The 20,863-nt window shown below is 45.9% G+C and overlaps 1 protein-coding gene across 3 annotated transcripts in view; it reads left to right on the forward strand.

Annotated features, from left to right (window-relative positions):
- Positions 1-3,036: 3,036 nt before the first annotated feature.
- LOC135394478 (fat-like cadherin-related tumor suppressor homolog) overlaps positions 3,037-20,863 on the forward strand; it is a 637,639-nt gene continuing 619,812 nt past the window's right edge. For all 3 annotated transcript variants that reach the window (XM_064625231.1, XM_064625233.1, XM_064625232.1), the window contains exon 1: positions 3,037-3,386. The gene's annotated coding sequence lies outside the window, so the exon portion shown is untranslated. The remainder of the gene's footprint in view (positions 3,387-20,863) is intronic.

A 20,863-nucleotide genomic window follows, 5' to 3' on the forward strand; every position in this document is an offset into this window, starting at 1 on the left:
TGCTCAAGAAGAATCTGATAATGAGAGCGTGGATGCACCAGCTGTGATGGTAGAAAATGTGCGGGCGGCACTGAGAACAGCGCTATTATTTTTTGAGCAACAGAACAATATTTCGCAAGGCAATGCTATTCGCAAAGGTTTGCAAGAACTGGATGCGTGTATTAGAATGAAACAGATGGCAATGGATATTTTTCTGTGTATTGGTCAATAAAGATGTCCTTTTAGGATCACTCTGGATTTTCGTGTTTCACTTATCCGGTTCCCCCGCTATCCGGACATTTTCACAGGAAACGAAGCCGTCCGTATAAACGCGGGTCGACTGTATATATATATATATATATATATAATAAGGGCCCTAAGGGCACGCTGCATGACTTACACCCTGCTGAATGTATATCCATACCTGGCTGCAACATTGCATATCAATGCAGGTTACAATACACATTTTGACTTTTGGGCGTAATGAGACTTCGGCCGTAATGAGATACAATCAAGCCATTACGTGAATTCAATAACGGTGTATTAGTTTCGTTTCTGTTGCCACTTCCGGTAATGGGAGGCGGTGATGTGCGTTTCTTTTTCCGTTACCGTTACCCAGCTACAATTTCAGTAATATGCCGTTTCTCGAATAGAGTGCTCAGTAAAAGGGGGAAAAAAACAAGAACGAACACTATTAGGTGCATAACAGTAGCAGCTATCACCGGAATTCAACAGCCGTGCCTTTTGGTCTCTACTGCTGCCGTTTCCGTTTTTTTTTCTGATTCGCTGTTAGCACCGCGAAGCAACTGTGGCTATGGGTGACGTACAGATGTGGACAGATTAAGAGGCGACAGGGGGGATAGTGTGCGTCCTGCGCTGAATCCAGGGCAAACGGTCCTGGGATGTCTGCCGAAAAAAAAAAAAAAAAACAGTGATAACTGCAGATAGCACAGTCGGTGGTGCCATCACCTCCCAGTCTTCAGCACGACTGTTGCTCCCACTCACGAGTGGACGCTCTTGCCCGCTCGGCCATGCCCGGTGGTTTGTGGTAATGGAGGACTGTGGTTTGCATTTCTGTTCCCATATGAACCATTTCAACTTACCATTCTTGCGTATTTAACTTTTCGTCTTGAAGTCGGGGAATGAGATTTCATAAATACTGCCTGCAGCGGAATACGCTATTATCTAGCTTGCTTCAAACGCAAAAAAAAAAAAAAGAAAGAAAGAAAAAACGGGAGGGCGGCTAAATGGGCACTAACATGCAAAAACAACTTCCTCTCAACTGAAAGTCCGTGTTTCAATTCGTCGAATTCAAACAAAATTAGTTCACACAACGCTACCGTTTAGAAGAAAAACGCTACGAAAACAGAGCCGTCTTTGGCGGCAGCGAATGGGATCCCCAGGAGGCAAAGATTGGCGGCATCGAATGAGACAGCAGGAGAAGCGCTCGCATACCTATCGTTGCGTGTGGATTTGGAACGGGTCCCATCGTAGTGTTCCGTATATGCGCGGCACGATGTGCACTGCTGCATTTTTCAATACCGTTTACTGAATTGTAGCCCACAACAGTTCTCGCGAATGACCTTTCATTTGAATAAATGTATATCCCCCCCCCCCCTTCTCGCGAATGTTCCACTCACAACATTTATCTTTAAGTCCATAGGAACAGCGACGCCAGTCCGCTTCGCAACGCGGACTATGTTTTTCACCGGGACTGCTTCATGACGTGGCGCGCGCGTGCACGCGCAGTATGGACTAAAAACACCGATGCTCGAGCTGAAACGACATTCACTGCTTAGCGCCGAAGCAAGAAAGAGTCCGATATAATTTTGATTATAACTTCATAACAGAATCGAAGTTTTGAAGTATGATAACAAGTACGAAATTAACACAACGTGTAGCGTAATTTAAAGCGAACTTGTTTTTGCATTTTAGCGCCCCTTTAATCGTTACACAAAAATAAGGAAGTAAATAAACAAGGAGAAACTGAATTGAATTCTTCGTCCTACGAGTTCTGATACTTTCATAACGAGACGCTTCCCACAAAAATAACAGATGTTTACTGACCTCTCACATTGCCTTCTTTAGTTATTCTGTCACCTGAAGACTCTAGGTACCGTGTTTCTTTGCTTGTGTGCGCTAGCCTCAGCGGTTGTTAGTGGAATAGCTATGAAGTGCCTACACTAGATAAAACTGTTGTATAAGAGGAAAGAATGGACCTGTAAAGTGAATATAGGTATAGGCACAAGAATAAACATGGAATGCGAGGATACTATGTAGAGCGAAAAGCTTGTGTTTGGAAACCGCGGATATTTTTCTTCCACTTGAAATATTATTGCTTTGCGCAATATGTAGATGCACATAATGCACACTTCAAATGCACATACTGTGATGATAGAAAACGAAATTAGGTACTTTATCTTGGTGGCAGGTTGCCATGTATTATACATATATTGGGTGCCACCTGTCTGAAATAACGCAAATAGTTTAACCACCGTTAGATAGATTCGGGCAGCGAGTTGTCTGAAGACGGGATACTGGAGTGGTAAAAGAGAGGAACAGTATTAGCGTTAATATTATTTGTTAGCAGTGTGGCGTTGTTTTCTTCAATTCGTAACGATACGAGTATTGTGCCACATTTGATTGGAGTAACAGAGAGCCCTATACCGTTACCTAGCGCCGAAAGATCGTACAACGAAACCTAAACACCAAAACGATCGGAGATCGTGACGCCACCCTACTTGCGTTGCGTTGTCACTTTCATTGAACGGCGTGCAACTTAACCGTCCCGTTTAGTACCTTGCGGCAGGGTCCGGATATCCCAAACCAACATCGCATTTCGATTACTTTGTGGCTCAAAAGAAGCTTCGTCCCACAGCTGCCATTTTGCTTGGAAAAGGAACCGATATCCTGCCGTCAAATCGCGCGCAGTCTCATTCTCTGCACAATACAACTCACTTCTCCTCCACGCGAGGGCGTGCGCAGCGGCCCACGGGAGAAAAAAAACGAAATACCGAAGCACCGCTTAGTTTTCGTCTGCTTTCCAGTGCTCTCGCGTCCGCCTGCCGGCATCAGCATTCACGGGCCGTCTTTCAAACGGTTGGGATCGTTTACGGAACTTGGGATTACAAACCCGTCTCCTGTGCTGTCGTCGAGTCTTAATTCCTAGTTGTGCTTCGTCGTCTCTGTGTTAGTACAATGTAGTGATTCTCTTGTGCAGGCAAGGAAGTACTGTTCGCATTTAAGTTGTGGTGTTCGTTAGCCGTTGTGCGGCAAACCGGTTGCTCCTGCTGTGCCTGTGTCAGTGGCCCGTACATGTAACATAGTCTGGTGCTCTCGGCAGACTGTGTACGACAACTACTGAGGGATTTGTCATCCAGTGGACATCTTTGGATAACAGATATCAGGTATAACGCGATATCGTTAACTTTCTTTTGGTGTGGTTGTGCCAGTATCGTATTTTGAAGCACCTGAAGTTGAGAACGGCATATCGGAGGCTTCAGACCTCAGGCTTTTTACTTCAATCCAAGGTATCAAATGCGTTATAATGTCGGGTACAACGGTTTCTGCAAATTCAGGAGTTAAATATCGGGTGTTATTCCTCGATATGTGAACCGAGGATAAGTCCTCTTCTAGTAATGGGTACGAGTGTTTTCGGGTTGAAATATTGGAAAGCGCATTGTTACATCAATCTAATTCTCACATGACTTGTTTGTTTGTTTCTCATTATATTTCAATATACACGTTTTCTGTGACACAGAGGACTGCAGGACAAGCCCGACACGCAGTCCCAAAAATATAAATAATATGAATCTTAATTTAAAAAAAAGTATATATAACAATTCTGTACAAATGTATAGAAAAAAAAAAAGATACAGATAAATATTTGCGTTTGAAATGAACTGGCTCAGTGTTGAAACTGAAACGTATTGGGTCGAAAGGTAACTTGTGAAAAAAAAGGAGTGTCTTAATATCCGGACCAAAATCGATTTGGTTGTTACACATTGTGTGGAATCGTACTTTATTATCATAAAATCAGACTCCAAATTGGGAGCCCTCCCCAAATGGTTGCAGGTAGCCCACGGGAAGCTACGTGCTCTCTCTCTATCTCTCTCCGTTACGTTACATTGTGTGATAGTGGGTTGTGTACCATCCCCCCCCCCCCCGCCCTCTCCCCTCCTCCTCAAAACATCTGTTTAGCTCTTCTGCTCCGAACACAGCAGTCATTTTCGAAACGAGTCACCGTTAGCTCTGAAAGGTATTAGAAAAAAAATATTTTCAAGTACTTGGTACATTTTTGTGACTGCGAGCTAGTCCCCACTTGTGGGTGGGATTCAAGTTCATAACCTCGAAGCGTTATGAAGCGTCCAACACAGCAGAACACTTTTTTAAAATACAGAAATGTTTTACGAGATTCACCAGCAGAAATAACCAGTTCGCATTGGTGATGTCATGTGACTCAGTAATGTGGAGAAAGTAAAGAGAATGTTCCCTACGACTTTAAGTATGCACTGACCCAGCGACGTGATTCACATGCCCAAAAAGTAGGTTTACTTGCATTTGGTATTGCGATGCTTTTCAGGTCAATATACTGCTAACTGTGTCCAATTTAGGATTCAACGTTGTTCCTGAGTAAAGTCAGTCTTATTTTTGTTCATTTTAGCTCTGGGGTATAGTGTTTACAAAGGATCAGCAGAAGAAATTGGAACAACTTCTTTCTTTTTTTCAATACTGTTAGTCCCAGAAGGATCGTTACAGGAGGGGTTAGGGGGTTAGTAAATCCAGAAGTCGATGGTATGAAAGTTAACAAGAGTAACACGTCAACACCTGAATACATATGGCCATCAAAGCGTTTCTTGCGATAGACTATAATGAAATAATATACATGATTTATTAACCGCTATGTCCATAGGATTCCGAGTTATGAACAAAAGCTGAAATGTCCTCTGTACTTACTACTGACTGGGGCAATGAGTTCCAAATTGTAACAATACAAATACTTGAACACATCTGTTGTAGCATGGTATATGGCTTTATGGCCTTACTATACTATGTAATCCTCGCAGTGGTCGAGATAGCAGAGGTTGTATATAGTGTTTAGTGTTCACGTTTAACTTACGTTTTACTTGTGGTACAACAGAAAGGAGTTTTCAGCTTCGCCATTTTCCGCCTAGGTGCAAGACTTTTGAGTCCCAAGATTTCTAACATATGGGTCACAGAAGCTGTTCTTTTGAAATTACATACGATAAAACGTGTGGCCATTCTCTGCATTTGCTCACTTTGCCTTGTCTATTTGGTTGCAAACGGATCCCACACAATATTGCCATATTCTAATATAGGGCGAATCATGGTTTTGTATGCTGTCAGTCTGACTTCTCTGGCACTTCATTTCAAAATTATTTTTAGGAACCAGAGACGGTTTTTGCCTTGGAACACATTTGGTTAATATCACTATCCCATTTTAACACGTAACATGAAAAACGGTTAGGAGCAGCTAAGATTTATTTGAACAAGAACTTTCGTGCAAGAGACTGCACTGCTTCAGGTTGAAGTGCACCTGAAGAAGTGCGGTCTCTTGCACGAAAGTTCTTGTTCAAATAAATCTTAGTTGCTCCTAACTGTTTTTCATGTTACGTGTGTGATTCCCTCATCGCGGGCTCCTTGACAGTGTTTCTCTTTTTTTTTTCCTTTTCCGACGTATCCCATTTTAACTTAGATGTCACGGTGATGCCTAGATATTTAAACGAGTCCACCCTCTTTAATTTGTGGCGCTATAGTCAAACTGTGCTATAGATTTCTTGTTTGTAATGTGCTTTGTCGTTGCAAACACGCTCTTCGTCTTGAATCCATCCCATTTACCCTGATTATATGGACAACACGTCTGCTCCGGCCCAGTATACCGCATTGCAGGTAGCATGCTATTTTGCTAATGTACGCGTTCTAAGAGAACAACAACTTGGAAACAGACTTGCTTGAGGATACGCAGCGCACTGTTGCAAGTCTCCCAGTTGCTCTTTCGTTTCTGACTCCCGAGGAGCCACAGACGAGTTACCGCGAAACGCGGATAAGCGCAGCCAGTGCATGCATGCGATAAGGTAAAACCTTCCAGCCACCCTGGCACTTCTTCATTGCATCTCCTTTGTCTTTTCCTGAAGAAAGGAGCTTTTGCTATAATTCTCTTTTCACATTTCGGGTACATCGATCAAACGGCGTAGGAATTCCTGAGCGAAATCCCAGAGGCGTGTGCCCCTCTTTGAATATAGAGCATTTGAATTTTAGAGCTACTCATCATGAGATGCAGTCTTTTTTTTTTTTTCGCACGTACCTGTTCTTTAGACGATACGAAAGAAAGTAAAGACAGGGGAAAATGCCAGTCGGGCAACGTAGCGCTCAGGGTCGCAGCGGCGGCAAAGTGGACGACTGCGGTGTCGGCACGAGGAATAAACAAAGACATAGAAAAACATATCCCAAGAAATGTGGCAAGTGAAGAAGATACATATTGTGGCATCTCAACATCTCTCCAATATAATGGATCTCATCATACATTATCACGATCAGCGCACAAAGAACAACTATAGATATTGCTTCCCAAGCAGCACAATGTACTGAAAGTCGAGTGCAATAGGGGTGGACGGGTAGGTGGAAGGCCTTGAACAGGCCCCTGCAACTAAAGAACATTGATAAGACACATACCGTTCACCCCTATTGCACTCGACTTTCAGTACATTGTGCTGCTTGGGTTCATGCACGAAATGCAGTTGTTGGCTGGAGTGCACATGGAATGAAATGCTGCGTACTACAAAACTCACGTTATGGGCTACACGTAGCTCACCCAATTCTCCTTCTCAAAGACACCTCTGTACACAAAAACAAAGATGGGTTCACTTTTTCTGCGACTCATCGAATCAGTCAACAAAAAGAGCCGGAGCGTATTTCTTGTTTTTCTTTTCCAGTTTCGACAATTGGAGTATCACTCTTCATCTTATCGTACTTGTTCCACCAAACCTAACGAACCAAAAAAGATAGATGATTGTGTTTAATATTCAGTTGTGCAGTAGCAATTAGGATATAAAGCATCCGGTTCCAAGGGGAATCCGCGTCACAGCCTGCATATCACACGAGGCGCGGGGGAAAAGGAAAGAAAGAAAGAACAGGGCAAAAAAGCCGCATGGCTTGATAGGGACCTGAGATCATACGTTTCAATAAGATGAGATTTCAAAGAGCGTGTAGAAAACAGGAACAGGAAGTGAGGTAGCGTACCCGCTAAAGAGTCTACCGCCACGCGAAAGACATGTTATTACGATCACGAATGCGTAGAGAACGAATACACACCAGGTGCAAGAAGGGAGTCCCACAGGAGGTCGCTCCCGTGCCTTAATGGCAGAAACCGTATATGCACGGCCTATATGTATATGGCCTGTGCCCATGGCCTATATATAACCGTATATACATGACATATCCTTCATGAAAGCAAGTTGGGGTTCACATCCCAGAAGAGTATCATATGTCTTCAAGAGAGAAACGCGTGTCTTGAGGTTTTGGAGCAGGCGGTACGCTAGCAAAGGAAAGAAGAAAAAAAGAGGAAAATAGGATGCTCTACACACATGCCCTCCACGTGCACGGGGATCTCCTCTCGAGACATTATAGGGATACACGAAGGGGGAATATTGCACAATACACACACAGAAGGCATGCTGGCCACAAGAGCTGACAAAGAAACGTATGTAGCAAATGTATACATTGAAACCAGTAGCTCAGTTTGTAGTGTGCTGGCTTGCTGCGCTCATCATGGCGGGTTCGACCCTGGCCGGTTACGATGTGGGGGAGGTAAACATTGCTTCCAGCGCCGTATGTCGGAGATTTCCGGCGCACGTTAAAGAACCAAGTTGGTAAATTATCCGCAGGACTACCCTGTGGCACGAGAAGCATGTAGCCGCAAAAAGACCCTCCCTGTAATGTAATGACGTAACAAGTTAATTCAACTTACCCTCTCGCTCCCTAGGTTCCAGATATCTACGTGCCCCTTATGTGTCACCTAAAAAATTGGCTTGCCTGTAAACAAAATACGCATGGAGATCTGCAACAAAAAAGATACTGGATGATGAGGAGACGAGTTCGAGGTGTTCCATAGTGGGTCTCGCTGTAACCCCGTAAGTGGATGGAGCACGCCCACACATGCACACAGGACAGGTGAGACATACGCTGTAGACTGGACAAAATGCGCTGCACACACAATGTCCCACATGTAGGGCACAGTGGCTGTCGACAACTACAGATCGGTTCAGCCGTCACTTTCAGGGGTAACTTGCCCCTAAGTCCCTCGTGAAATGTTCCCAAGTGGCTATGCAGTAAATGAAAATAGAGCCCCTCACAATACCTCACAAAAATATATGAGAAACGATGGGAAAAGTGCCAGTCACTTTGTCTGATGATCGATCGCTACTGATCGGACCAACTTTACAGCCAGGTGATTATTCTCCAGCCCAGTTGTCTCCTGGCTATTTTCCAAATTGGCGCGTCGGAACAAGCCGAAGCCCTCTGCAAGCATTCAAGAGCACAAGAGAAAAGGAGAGAACGCGGGACGAAAGAATAAGTGGGTATACCTCGCGAGTAATTCGTTTTCATTTTGGGACCAGGCGTTGTGTACTCCCTAGCTTTCCTCTTTCGTTGAATTGCTGGTGTTTCATGAGCTGCGATGGGAAAGCACGGTTGAGGTTTCCAGCACACATGTCACCCGTGTGGATAGATTTCCGTCTTATGTTTCTGTCGCTACGTTCTAGTGTTGTGTTGTGTTCTGCGTTCTAATCTAAGTTAGAGGTGAGCGGGTACAGACGGTGGTTACGCGCAGACACCCGCGCTTTTTTTTGCGATTTGCGGGTAGAAATTCAGTGCCACTACGGGTTGCGGGTAAAATGTGGGTGTATACACGGCAATGCGTCCGCGGGTAATGCAGACATACCCGCATCACACCCAGTGACTAAACTATAACTTTTGACACCGTAACTTACTCAATAGCTTTTGAATTTTTCCCAGTTTTCACAGAGCAAAAAATGCAAAGTTTTTTTCCATACGTCCCATGGACATTTGACCTTGCACCGGAAGCCCTGTGGCTTTCGCATAAATAGTTGCCACATTCGATATCGAACATTAAGCGAAACAGCACGCGCGCGTGGAAATTCCGCCTGGACCCGGACGTATACGAATCTTCCACCTCGACTATATCCGGCAACAATATCGTAGTCAGATTGCAGGAGACCTTGCCATGTGAGTCGCTTTCCCACGCAGACTCAACCACATAACAAGCTCACAACTAACTGTCATTCACAGTGATGTCGTTCTCGTTTCTCATTCGTTTCTCCGTTTCGCTCTTTGCGGGTAGAAATTCAGTGAACTGCAGGTTGCGGGAAAAATGCGGATGTACCGCACTGCGCCCGCACCTCACGCAGCGGGTTGCATATAGGGGCGGATCTTGGCGGAAGGGGTCCGGATGGTCTGACCCTCTCAATTTCTGTCGTTACATAGAGTTTCAATTAACCTTAGGCAGCGTATATGAAGCTGTCCAAGGCAGGATCCCCCCTCAGAAAAATCTTGGATCTGCCCCGGGATGCACATACGGTCGCGGGTTGCACATACGAGTCCGGGTGCGGCGCGGGGACGAATTTATTTGCCCGGGCTCATCTATAGATATTGCAATTGGAGTCCGGACGTTGGAGTTACGGCTTTTTGTTGCATAGCAAAAGGGGAAGTGTTGTGTGTCGACGCCTTGACAGCGAGGCCCGTTCAGAGAGATGACATGATGCAAACTAATATCCAGTGCAACTATATAAAACACGCGCACTGGACGAATATTAAAGTTGAGAAGTATGTGTTAAATTTATTGTTTTTCTCAGAGTTTTGAGTCAATTTCCACAAACGGTCTACTTGCTACATCAATGCCCCCCAGTCACGGTCCTCTGCAAATTTCGGGATTGGTTCTGTCGGGTGGAAAGCAAAATGGGAATTTAAGGAAACACCGGACAGGGTGCAATAAACGGTAGTTTCCGTCCCAGGGTTCAATAACAATGCGTATTAACTTTCGATTGACTATTATCTATCAATTATCAACCGTGCACGGTTCTAGCATATCGGCAGGCAGGACCGATAGCATTTTCTGGTGCCGTAAACGAATCATTTCATTGAAGTCGCACTTTTTCTGTTGGAGCAAACTTTCAGTAGGACTGCAGCAGTTGAACGGTATAAGGATGTTCACGTGCAATTTGACGAAGTAAACTTCTGACAGCCACTCCTTGAATGAAGAACTGCTGATATACGTGAACTCCTGTACACTTTCAGTGAGATAACAACCAGCAGGACCGTTCCTGCGCTAAATGTTTTGTTCGTAAAGTAATGCGTCCTGTTGTTCGTTGCACGCATGTGTACCGCGTCGCATTTGTTCTCCCGGGCATGTTCTCCCGAGGTTTCTTTTTTTACGAGAAGTTTATGTTCCGCCTGAGCACTCAGTTCCGAATGCTTCCGTGTGCGGCTCAAATGAGATAAACGACCGTAAATGCAACGGTGGAAAATTCGAGGATACGACGTTCTTTATTTCTTTTTCGGCTATGTTGCGTTGCACCAATAGAGCGTCACGTTCGAGCTCTATGCAGGTGGCTTTGCATGACAGGGCGGAAAGAGCAGACAATGAGGCTGTCACGGCCATAGAACACTGGCTGCGCTACTCAGCGTTACAAGCCGTGCTGGTGACAGTTACCGCAGTGACGGTTTTCGCTGGTACAACGAAATGTAGACATCATGCTGCTGCTATTTCCGCGAAAAACCGTCGAGTCTCTGAATATGAGTAGGAGAGCGTGTGTCGGACGTAGACGATGAACGTTGGAGCAGCGTTTGTTGGACGTTGGACTATACGAGCCGTTGTCGCATGATATGATCCATTGCCGAGCTATAACACTCTGTCAGTGCTGTACTTAGCGCTACCGTATTCGCTACTTTTTAGCGGATCAAGTAACGATCCCGCCATTTTAAATTTGTAACGCAAAAAAAGTATTTCCGCTACAAATATAGGTAGCGACGGACTCTTTCTCTGCTACCGCTACTTCTCCTAATCATAAATTTTAGTGCATAGTACGCTATCGTCTTTTGCGTACGTAAGGGATAGCGTTGGTGGTTCTGCGCACGCGCAGTGCGCAGAACTACCACGCTATCCCTTACGTTCGCAAAGGCGATATCTTAGGATGCACTAAAACTCACTCTTATGTAAGACACATAGGAAAAAAGCGAGATAACGACGAAGCAGATTTTTTTTTCTTGTTATGCCTTTTAGTTTACTGTCCATCACACGCACTTCCCAATAACTTTTCAAACCCGGCAGGACACAGAGCATGTGGGGCTTTCAGCATATGCGCCAGCATATGGGCCAGCAGAGATATGCTGTACTTTTTAGTAGTTTAACTATAACTGCTAACTACTGCCTTAAATTGTAGTTTAACTACCAGTGTGACTACATCCTAGCCGCACTAGTTCAAACTACTTCGCTACTACTAGGATGTGGTTGTGTAACTACGAGGGGCGTTCGAGTCAAACCGGGACTTTCTGTCTCCTGAGTGTACAAATGGCTCGCACTACTTCTTTTTCGTCATTTTCACACGGGAGGCCTCCGCGTTCACCACGTGGTGGTCCAAAGTTTGTGCAAAACAGAAGACACGTGCTGGACAAGATGGCCGACAACGAGGTGAGCGCGCACATCGAACAGCGAATTGTCATGAAGTTTCTCGTGAATGAAGGCGTAAAGTCATCTGAAATTCACAGAAGACTTCAGGCTCAGTATGGCCACGATGCACTTAGCCGCAGCAAAGCGTTTCAGTGGTGCAAACGGTTCCAAGACGGGCGTACGTCAGCGCAGGACGATCCCGGCCGGGGCGGCTTAGAGCCCAGTGTCAGAGTTCCTAAGAACATCCAACTTGTGGAGCGCCTGATCCTCAAGGATCGACAGATAACATGTCTCGAACTGGCTCGAAAGACGGGCCTTTGTGTGGGAACGTTGAACACTATCATTCATGAACACCTCGAGTTTCGGAAAGCCGTGCCTCATCACTAAAGGAGTCCTCCTCCTACAGGACAATGCACGCCCGCATACCGCGTATCTCACGACACGCACCTTACAGGAACTTAACTGGGAGTTGCTGCCACATCCCCCTTACAGTCCAGATCGCGCCCCCAGCGATTTCCATCTCTTCGGGCGACTGAAGGCGTTCCTTGGGGGTCGCCACTTCAGCTGCGACGACGAGGTCAAGAATGCGGTCCGATCATGGCTGCTACGCGCCAGTAAGGATTTCTACGCTGCTCGCATCCAAGCCCTCGTGAAACGCCTGGACAAGTGCATTAGTGCAGCTGGAGATTACGTTGAAAAATAAAACAAATTTCTCGCCTGTAAGTTCATTTTACTTTTGCGAAAACTGAAAAGTCCCGGTTTGACTTGAACACCCCTCGTATATTGCAAGAAGGAGGTGAACAGCAGGGGAAGATTTGCCTCCGCAATGTCTCTGTTGACCACCTGAAGCCGCCACTGATAGTGGTCGCCAACCAAGAAAGCGAAGAAAGAAAACGACGATGAAGTGCGTTTTTTTTTTAATATACTCATATTAACTGTAATGTCGTCAACAAGGACGACAGGTTCTTCCTAACCCTGTTGTCTTATCAGTTCTGGTCTTCGGTTAGTGGGAGAAGTGGTGCTTCCGGAGCATATCTGTTGAAGTCATGGGACGCTGGCCTTTCGGTGTCTCCCTCTGCCTTTGAAAACGGTGAGTAGGTAGTGCTGTCTCTAGCCGCGGTTATATGAATGGACAAAAGCGTACAGTATCGAGTTATCGCACCTACTCACACCTATCCCGACTGGTGGACTAGTTGACGTGGCCCTGTCGGAGAGCGGGAATATGTTTATTATACAAAAAAAAAAAAAATAGGAGGGAAAGGAGAGGATTCGTTGCGACAAGTCGATACGATACGTCTTTGTCGCATTTATGTAAACGCAGCTCACCTAGCGTTATCTGTTGAGTGTCACATCCGGACATGATCTACGCTCAATCTTGTAGACTGATTAGTATATCCCCTGGCGACATCGCGTGATAATTTTCTGCTTCTTTATCGAATCTGTAGGGCTTACGTTGCTCGTATTACCTTCGGAATGCTATTCCTCAGGATAACTACAACAGTTTCTTTCCTTCTTTCCTCATAGCTTTGATTTATTTTTTAAAGTAGAATATACACCTTTTTTGTTGTGCGTGTTAGCGCCACGAATCAACTGCGGCTATGAGCGGCGAACAGATGTGGACAGATGGAGAGGGGACAGCAGGAAGGAGTGGAGGACAGGGGGTGGATATACGTTCTGGACCGACTCCAGGGGGAACTGTGCCGGCATTCGCCTGGAAAGTCTTCGGAAAACCCAGGGAAAACCTCAGACAGCACGGCCGGTGGTCGGATTCGAACCCACCACCTCCCATCTTTCCAATGCTTTAGTGGGTGACACTCGTTTTGGCGTTTGACACTGCTGTACACCTTAGAAATGAACTTCACCGCATAGTACGCTCATAGCCAACCATAATCTCGAATGATATAGTTGTATGCCCTGATTTGTTGAAAACGGGAGGCGTGCGCCTTTTCTGTGACAATTATGAACAGCCTAAGTGTCACAAAAAAGGCGTACGCCTCCCGTCCTCAACAAATCAGGGCATAGAACGATATCACTCGAGATGATGGTTGGCTAGGAGCGTGCTATGCGGTGAAGTTCATCTTTAACAGTGTTGGGCCTAATTAATTAAATTAATACAATTAATTTTAATTTTAATTATCGATTAATAAAGTAGTAAAATAATGTTAATTAATTGAGAAGATACGACAGAAAAATAGGCGATGTCAAGTTGCCGGTGATGAGTAGATCAAAGAGTGATATTAAACGGTAGGAGCAACTTATTTATTCACACATGGTAACAAGACTTTCGTGCACGAGACTGCACTCGTGCACGAAAGCCTTGTTACCATCTGTGAATAAATAAGTTGCTCCTACCGTTTAATATCACTCTTTAATTAATAGAATTAAAAGCCACTGAGGTAAATTGAAATGCTTATCGTCATTGGCGATAAGTATTGCAAGCAGTATTGCTCGCCTCAGATACTTAGCTTATAATTTCACATTCAATTTTAGTTTCGTGTTTCCGTATTACGGATAATTCCTACTAGGAGCGAATTTTCGTATTGTCTGAACATAACCAGTTTTCTTCATCACAAACCTCTTCGGTCTTCAAAAACATTTTATGTTGGCGTACTGCACCTGAAGGATACCGACATCGGCAGCTCGTGTAACTTTCACTAATTAGTTTAAGACTGATAATCTGTTGCCGTGGTGCGACCAACAGGAGAAAACCAGTCGTCATCGCCCGACATTGGCCATGCCCTCGGACGGGTTTCCGCGATGCTATCAGGTTTTCGAGTTCGCATTCATGCATGTTGGATGCTCGAGTGGCGAAGTTGTGCCGGTGAATTAAATATGGAGGAGCTTCCCATATGCGCATGCCGAAGTAGCGAAACATGCATTCACTCAATTGCAATGGTATTTTTTTTCTACCGTCATAGATGCTGTTTCGCTTCCGTTCTACCCCTGTTTCTCTCCCAAGAAAAAGGTTCCACTGCGTCGAAGAACCGGCACTATATCCGCGAAGCTGAATATAAATATGAAGTATTTGCATAAGACCTTGTACCGTTGTTCTAAAAACAGCGAAATTTCCCTGTGCAGAACCGAGCGCAAAGTGCTATTGGAGTATTCCCCCATCCCGTGCAATCGGGCAGGATACAAGATTGAAAGATGACAAAACCTATCAAGACACAATGTGGAACGACTTAAAAGAACGCGAAAGTCGGGTGAGGTAGCCGAAGCTCAACATGCGTGTAAGGTAAGAAGAACAGACGTGCGCGTATGTTCCCCTAAAACATAAAGCGAGAGAGCTCATGACTTGCTGCCGGTCTCATTTGAACATCACCGCCTTAATGAGCGGAGTCCGTGACCGAAATTAACGAATTCCAGTGAAAGAGTCTCTTTTAGTTTTATTTGCTCCTTGACATGTCTGTATTCATATTAATCCAGGAACCTGATACTTGTCCGTGCGGCTTTCTCAGAGTGATGACAAGCGAGCGACGATAAGCGAGCGAACTGGAGTTCGAATTTTCGTAATTGGTTTTAGCTGAATTTAGACACAGCATAAAGTGCGTACACTGAGGGACGACGAAGCGGCAGGCAACATAGCCTGACGAGGCTTCACAGCCCCGCCATGTTGTAGTCACAGTGTTCAACGGATTTTACGTGTGTAGATGATTTTTCTCGCATTTTCTTTCTTTTTTTCTCGTAAGGGTACCGCTGTCTTTCGGGTGGCGTCAAATTGTTGATTATCTGTGTTAGTTATAAGTACTTCAAACGTTAAGTTAACGTCAAAAATTAAATTAGAAACCGTAAATTCAACACGAGAGCCAGAATGGAGAAAATACCTCGCTATATGCTTACGATAACGCTACTTCGAGATAGATAACAGCGACGTGGACGGTACTTTTGCCGAATATGGCGAGCTGAAGGAACAACAACAACAACAACATAGATGAATGGATGATGATGATGTGGGATGTTTCCCTGCGTTGAGTGCAGGACCCCACCCCATTCCAAAAAGGTTCACATGAAAGGATGACCAGGGAAGGAAATCCCTACAGTTCGTGAAGGAGGCCGGTGGCCCTCAGAAAGGAAAGAAGAGCGCCAAGTGCACGGCACTGGTGTCCAGGGTTACTCCATGGGCCGAGAACTTTGCAGATGTTGAATGGCCTCTGATCCAGCATTTCAAGTTGAGATTTAAAGGCCCGTCGCTCGCGTACGTACTGGCTGCAGTCTTCGAGAATGTGTCGGATTGTTGCCGGTAAACCACAAGTTGTACACAGCGCCGTGGTGCTGTGGCCCAGCCTATACCGTAGTGCAGGGGTGAATGCGACGCTAAGTCGTAAACGACGCACTAGAGACGTAAAGAGGCGAGGGAAACCGCTTGGCATGTCAAATGAAAGCGTTGGGTCAACAGCATACAGAAGCGACCACCGGGCGATGTCATGACACCATTCCTGATGGGCCCAGGGCGACGTCAAAGCGGACAAGAGGGAGCGCCTATCTCCATTCGAAAGTATGATTGAGACTGCTGAGCGGCGATGGTGAGCTGCAGCAGCTGCACGATCCGCTACCTCATTGCCTCTTATTCCAATGTGGCTAGGGACCCATTGGAGGGTGAGCCGGTGGCCGCTGTCTTCTAAAACCTTGAGTGTCGTCAGGATGTTCACTACCACCGGAGCCAAGGAGCCACGGATGCCCATGTTGTCTATGCACTGCAGCGCTGCCCGCGAATCTGTGTAAACCACCCAGATGCGGGGGTGGTGATCCAAAATAGACCTTAGGAATAGCAGTATGGCATACAACTCCGCAGAGGTGGCCGAGGTGCGGTGCGATAGGCGGAACCCACGTGAAATTGACTCCTCTGGGATTACAAATGCCGCAGATGAGCCGCCTGTAGTGGAGGAACCGTCCGTATATACAGCGGTTTGATTTCCGTATGTAGCGTCCATCCACTCCAGAGTAGCCTGCTTGAGGACTGGAGCAGGGGTTTGGCTCTTCCGCCCCTTGATCCCCGGGATGTGAGACAAGATGGATGGTTTCGGCAGTGTCCATGGCGCTACTGAAGAAGCGGATGGGGCAACAGTGAAGGCAGGTATATGGTCCGTTAGTTCTTGCGCACACTGCGCGATTTTGCTGCGGTTTCGCTTACGAAGCTTCTGTACCAGTGGGTGACGGCGATGGTGAGCGCGCAATCGCAAGTAGTGGCGGAAAGTTTCTCTCTTGCGGAGGACGCCAATTGGGAGTTCCCTGGCCTCGGCTACCACCATCCTCGTCTCAGCGCAACGCGGAACGCCAAGACAGGTCCGCAAGCTGCGCGCCAAGACGCAACGGAGCTTGTGTTCGGACGTCCGTGATAGTCCGTGCGACACAGGAAGGCTGTAGACTACTGAGCCACGAACAAGCGCTTTGTGGAGTGCAAGAAGGTCCCGCTCAGTACATCCCCAGCGCAAGCCGGCAAAGTAACGTATCACATTTCCCCAACGTTGCGCCTTTGAAGAGAGATAGTCAATGTGTCTTGCCCACGACAGGTTGCGGTCCAACGCAACACCTAGGAACCTGTGGTGCCTGACCTGCCTTAACGGGGACCCCCCGATGTGTACTTGGAACCGGCGCATCTCTTTCCGGGTAAACGGAAGGGTAGCACTTTTCTCAGTGGAGATGTCCATCCCTGCGTTCAGGAAGTAGGCATGTATGGCATCAAGTGAGCGCTGGAGCCGACGCTGAATTGCAGGGCGGGACTTGCCAACAGTCCAGACACAAATATCATCAGCATAGATGGACAGATGCACCCTCCGAGGAAGGCACTCCTTGAGGCCCATCAAGACAATGTTAAATAACAGGGGGCTAAGGACACTTCCTTGGGGAACTCCCTGTGGCACAGTGATCTTTTCTGTGTCCCCCTCGCCTGTAGTGACGAAAATCTTCCGTTGATGGAGGAAGTCGGACAGCCACGTCAGCGCCCTATGAGGCACCTGGGCCTGCAACAACCCATGAATAACACAAGAGTGGCTTACGGAATCGTACGCCCGTTTGATGTCCAGGAAGACAGCCATCGCTATTTGTCTTCGCGCCTTCGCTTCTTCGACCGAAGAGACTAAATCGAGCACCGAATCCATGGAGTTACGGTGTCTGCGGAAAACCGCAATTTCCTGAGGAAAAACAGATCTTCGGAGCTGAAGGAAGGAAACGTGATGGAACGTAATTGTTGTGAGACTGGAACACAGAAATGGACAAACACAACACTAGCCTCAAGTTGCCTGGGAACAGAACAGTTGAAATATGACAATTCGACGTGCAGCGGAGAAGACTTCGTTATGGAACCCTGACCGTGTTGGGTGTATGTTGGCCGACACGGTTGTTTCTCATAATTAGAGCTCGATTTTCACGCAAAAGCATTATTTTTTCTCTCTCTCGATATGGTTTTGTATCTGGGCGATGAAAAAACGTTTTCGACCGTGGTCTGGGACAGATTACATTGTTTCTGTGGTGCATATAAATGCATGTCCTGCACATAATGGGATATTCCGCATGAAAATTCACGCATATCGCATATTTTGTCATATTTCCACGTGTGAAAGCTTTCTTCTCCTTCTGAATTAAGGTTGTCATGGCTTCAGGAAGATTTTTGGGTAGTCTTTCGCGAGAACCTCGGTCAGAATCGAAGACTTTGGATGTTTCGGTGGGATGTGTTTAGCCTCACCCTTGCTGCTCCACTGCGCGAATTTTAAAGTTGCTTCCGCGGCCGCAGAAGCTCCGGCCGTGTGACGTAACTCCCTAACCGGAGAGTGAGAGCGTTGCGCTCAGAGAGAGAAAGGCATCGTCCAGGCGTCGCGTAACTCTATGAGACCCGGCCGCCGCATTCCTTTCCTCAAGGCCGCGCCCACATTGGTTCTTAGGGACTAACGTTTTGTCGATTTTCGAGAGAGCGAATTCCGGCGTCCTCTCGACATCTGGCGTCTGCTCTTGCCATGTATTCTGTCGAATAACGGTCAAAGTACACCACTATTTCGTGTGGGATTTTCGATACCGTGGTCAGTGTACAGGAGGAATAAAATAACAGTATAGTTTTCGAAATCGATTGGAACGGATGTGACCGTCCCGTTAAGAGTGCGGCACCGGTAAGCGCGTGTCATAAAGTAACCTGGCATCGTCATGAGCGGAATGTCACGCTCTGAACTAAGAGTCCCGACCATTTTGGCTAGAGACAACGACATTGCGCATAGATGGACGTGTAATAAAATATACAGGGTGTTTCACGTGTTTAACGTGATAAAAAATTCTAACTGGCGACGTACTCGCCGGAGGATTGTGAGACTTTCGACAATTACCTTCTGGAAATTTTTACCACCATTGAAGACCTTTGGACAATTTTTAATTGCGGAAAATTAATTTTTTCAATTGAACTTTGAAAACTGTCAAGCGAACCTCACTTTTGTTTTATAGAAATATGATGTCCTCCACGGATAACCACGGACCCGACAAAAACTATGCACAGTATCGCAACAGAAATAGTCGAAACTAATTAGTAAAATACCCGCTTTAGCCCCGCCTGCTCGATGGTCGCAAAGGAGAGCGCACGGAAGGTTTGGGGAGAGGAGGAAGTGTTCCCGCCTCTTGTTTTACCTTTCTTTCCCCTGCTTTCCCATGATGCTGGTGACAGCCGTCTTATCACAAAGAAAACGAAACAACCGTCTTATCACAATGAAGGCAAAAGAAATGAAGGCGGATACACTTCCTCCTCTAGATGCACATTTCGCGCTCGCTTCTTTGCGAAAATCAAGCAGGCGGGGCTAAAGCGTAATTTTTACCTAGTCTTTCGACTATTTCTGTTGCAATACTATGCATAGTTTTTTGTTGGGTTTGCGGTTATCCGTGGATGACTTCATATTGCTGTCAAAAAAAGGAGGTTCGCTTGGCAATTCAAAGCTCAATTGACAAAAATAAATTTCCCGGAATTAAATATTATCCAAAGCCTTCTTGAATGGTGGCAAAAATTTCCAGAAGGTAAGTGCCGATAGTCCCACAATCCTCCGGTGAGTACGTAGCCAGTTAGAATTTTTTACCACTTTAGGTGAAACATCCTGTATAAAAAGAGTTTGAAGCTGGGCTTGTTGGTACGTTTCCGTAACCCCAGTGGTCAAAGCGGACAGATAAGAAGAAGAAGACCCAAAACACAAATGAGAAGAGTCACAGTTGATGAAAGTAAGAGCACGCTTGTGGTTCGTCTGATTTGTGTTTTGGTCCCTCGTTCTTCTTCTGTGTCCTTTCACTACCACCACCACCTCTTCTTCTGTGTACTCGTGTATGTATGTAGTATTGTTATTCCTTCAGTCGGCAATCCTTGAATGAAGAAACAGGCCTGATTCCACACCGAATTGGCAACCCAGCCCAACAGAGAGAGACGGAACCACACAGTGAGAGTGTGTGTGTGGGGGGGGGGGGGATATATATTTAATGGCTGAAAAAAGAAAAAGAAAGGTGCCATATACTACAGACTGAGTACAGAAAGAAAGGAGGCAAAATGAGACAGAAATATGGAATATGCAAATAAAATCGCTTTCCAGCAATATTGGAAAAACAATAACAGCAACACCAATGAGAATAACAATCAATCTCGATCAAACGCGATAATAATGACAATTCGTCACTTCACGTCTCGAAAACTATTATCATAACCATACGTAAGATGCGGTAATTATTCCGGGCTGTTTAGGTCTCTCTACTATTTTGACGTGAGCTGTATTTTGTAAATTGAGCGAAATTAGAAAGGACAGCATCGCGAACATTTCACATCCCCAATTAATTTCATTTCTCACGAGCGAGCGCCCATTCCGAAGGGGAGGTTTCAAACAAATTATACAGAGGGCGAAAAGCAGCGGGGTTGGAAGCTGTTTAGCAAAGCCTGTGGAGTTCCTAACGAAGCCAAAAAGTCCCAGAGGTACAAGAATTTGGAAACACACATACGTGCGTCGACAACGAAAGCTCGCACCCTTCCCGTGCTCAAGACTCAGTGCTTCAAGATGAACTGCTGGTGCCCACGGGACGTGGGTTATACATAGGCCCCGGATGTTCAGGCTCTAAAAATAACGATTTTAGGCGCCTATAATAGGCACGAAACATCTCAGTTCAGGCATCAAAACGTAAAAATAGGCATAATATATTTAGGCACGCTTTTCACGCCTTAGCATTCCCGAGAAG

This window comes from Ornithodoros turicata, chromosome 5 (assembly GCF_037126465.1).
Source record: "Ornithodoros turicata isolate Travis chromosome 5, ASM3712646v1, whole genome shotgun sequence".
NCBI lineage: Eukaryota > Metazoa > Arthropoda > Arachnida > Ixodida > Argasidae > Ornithodoros > Ornithodoros turicata.